This window comes from Malurus melanocephalus, unplaced genomic scaffold (assembly GCF_030028575.1).
Source record: "Malurus melanocephalus ecotype Western Australia unplaced genomic scaffold, MMel_1.1 scaffold_1974, whole genome shotgun sequence".
NCBI classification, from domain to species: Eukaryota; Metazoa; Chordata; class Aves; order Passeriformes; family Maluridae; genus Malurus; species Malurus melanocephalus.
Genome location: NW_026625206.1, coordinates 1667 through 4522, shown reverse-complemented (window position 1 = coordinate 4522; position 2856 = coordinate 1667). Strand labels below are relative to the sequence as shown.

The 2856-nt window shown below is 59.9% G+C and overlaps 1 long non-coding RNA gene across 1 annotated transcript; it reads right to left on the bottom strand.

The window, feature by feature from the left end:
• Positions 1 to 806: 806 nt before the first annotated feature.
• LOC130587489 (uncharacterized) lies at positions 807 to 2148 on the bottom strand. Its single transcript, XR_008966801.1, has 4 exons — positions 2030 to 2148; positions 1412 to 1447; positions 1248 to 1286; positions 807 to 848 (listed from the first exon to the last, which is right to left on the bottom strand). It is a non-coding gene; the product is annotated as an uncharacterized LOC130587489 (long non-coding RNA).
• Positions 2149 to 2856: the final 708 nt, after the last annotated feature.

Here is a 2856-nt window from a genome sequence, read left to right as displayed (position 1 = left end):
GGACCTGTCCGCTGAGCGCTGCCCCATAGCAAGGCAGACCTGGATGCCCAGGAACCACCTGCAGCTGGGGACACCTGACATCCTCCTTCCACCCCGGACCCAAGGAAATCCCACAGCCCCAGAGCATCCTGGAGCTGGGGCTGGGTAGACCTTGAAGTCCCTTCCAATCAGGGAAGCAGATTTCAAAATATTTTTGACAAAAATAAACTTAATTTTGAAAAATAAGTCTACTTTTGTGATTGTTAGAAAAAAGGCTTGGTATGGAAAAAAAAAATTTGTAAATCTCTTTTTTCTTTTGGACCCACACCACCAGTGTCAGGATCGCAGCCAGCATCTGCTCTTTGCTCTGCCTGCACACCCACTCAACCACTCAGAATGGGACCCACACAACCTGCACCAAACAACCTGGATGGGAAGGGAGTTTTGTGGAGGTGGCAGAGCCCTGCAKGAAGCAACCAGACCCTGGCCTGAGTTCCCCAACCATCATGAGAACAGAAAACCAGACACAGAGACAAACACACGAACAGAGACACACAGACATAAACCAGAACTTTGCTGAAGGCATTTATTGATTATTCAGAGGAAATGGCCCAGGGCTCAAAGGGGATCAGGGGCATCCTCCAGGGATGATCATCTCCTCATGCCACTGGAGGGGGACAGGACATGGATGTCCCCACAGTTTTTAAATCCTAAAACAGAGAAGGCACAAAGTGGCTTTGTGTGTGCAGAGGGACAGGAGAGGACCCTCGTGTCCACGGCTCTCTGCAGGCCCCACTCACCTAGACATCCAGAGAGGCAGCCAGGCGCTTCTGCCGCAAAAGGCCTGCCAGCTTTTCAGCCACAGGGGGCTGGGGACAAGGACAGCGTTAGAGACACACTGGGGGGCACTGGGCTGCACTGAGAGGAAAGGGGAAAGCGAGGGGGTCCTGGGGGAAGGGGCCTGACGGGAGCAATGGGGTGCAGGAGCTGCTGTGCTCCTGGCCAGGAGCAGTGGGGTCCCGGCCAAGAGGCACAGCTGAGCCAGGAGCTGTGTCCTGAGCCATCCTGGGGGGCCCTGGGGGGACAGGGACGGGAATGCAGGGGGGGCCCTGGGGAAAGGGATTCCCAGGAAAAAGGCTGGAGTGCAGGGCTGTTGTCTGGGGTGTAAGAGGGGGTGCACTGGGCTGTGCTGGGGCAGACTGGGATGGCCTGGAGTGTGGTGGCCGTGATGGGGAGGGTCTGTGGCCGGCAGAGCTCCTGGTACCCACCAGAGGCGTGTTCAGGATGGCAACGTCGTCTACATCAATCTGCAGAGAGAGCAGGAGACGTCGCCGGTCACTGGGATGTCCCCGGTGCCAGCAAGGGATGGGGGGACCAAACTGCCACCCCAATTCCCAGAGGGGATGCCCTCCAATGGCAGCACCCCACTCACCTCCCGCAGATCATTTTGAGTTCCTTCCAGGAGTGCCTGGGAAAGGAAAACAAAGGATTGGTCTGGACTGGACTTTGTGGGGCTGTGGGGGGACACACAGGGAGCAGGGAGCAGGGTGGGGATGGAGGCAAAGGGATGGGAATTCAGGGCCTCCAAGGAGCTTGGGGTGACTTGGGGAGACCCMAAGACAYGGAACTGGGGTGACCTGGGGAGCCCAATGGACACTGCTCGGGGTGTGGAAGGGGCCCTGTGTGGGATGMAGGRAGGAGAAAGGAATTCCAGTGCAGGGACACGGGAGTGCAAGAGAGGGGCTTGGGGGGGACAGAAGAAAGAGGAGGCGTGGGGATAAAAGACACTGGACTGGGAGATGGTTTGGCAGTGGGGGGTGAGTCCAGGAAGGGTATCAGGAGACAGCGCTGCCATGGCCAGGGAGAAAGGCAAAGGACTGAGAGGGGAGATGGAAGGAAAGGCCTTGGGAATGATCAGTGGGAGGAAGTTTGGGGACCCTGGATAGGACAAACAGGAGATCCCAGAGAGGGAACATATGAGGGACCAAAAGGGTGGGATGGGCACCTCCRAAGGGCAGGACRTGGGGACACCGTGGCACCRAGACCTCACCTTGGCCTGAGCCGGGGGGCACAGCAGGATGGAGAGGAGCAGGGCCACGCTGAGCACAGCCACCTTCATCTTCCTCTGGCCCTGGGCAGCGCTGCCTGAGGCTGCAGCAGGGCAGGAGCACCTTTATCCCTGCCGGGACTCCTCCCTGCCCCCTCCCTGACAGCCCCCAGGCCAAAGCCCGGCTGGGCACAGCCCCCAGCCCTGGCCACAAGCCCGGCCCTGGCACAGAGTCCATCCCACCTGCGGCACTGACCCAGCCCCTTGCCCGGCATCCGTCCAGCTTCCTGCTCGGGGCCAAAGCCCCTGCGAGGGCCCGGGCACCTGTGGGGGTCAAGGGGGGCAGGCAGGGAGCCAAAGGCAGCCGGGGACCCTGTGGGGACGAGCCCCACTCCAACACAATCCATCCTCCAGCAGCCCCCACAGCCAGATCCCCCCAGCTCCCTGTGCCCCTCCCTTCCCAGAGCTTTCCCTGTGGGACACCCCAGAGCTGAGCCCAGCCCCAAACCTGGCATGTGAGAACAATGGGTTCCTGGGCAATGGGATCAGCCAGGTCACTGAGATCTCCTGTCCCTGGAGACCCTGGGGAGCACTGGGCAATGATCATCAGCTGCACACAGGGCTGAGGCTCAGGAGTTGCTCAGCTGTGGCAGTTGCCACAACCAGACAACCCAATATCATTTTCCCTGCCAGTCCCAAACGGGTCCTGTTTGCAGAGCAGAGTCCAGATGGGAATATCCCCTGCCCTGACCCTCACCCTGTCACACGTGCAGCCACCGGGCTCTCCCAGAGCACCTGGGTCCTGCTCTGCAGAGCTGCCCCACACTGGG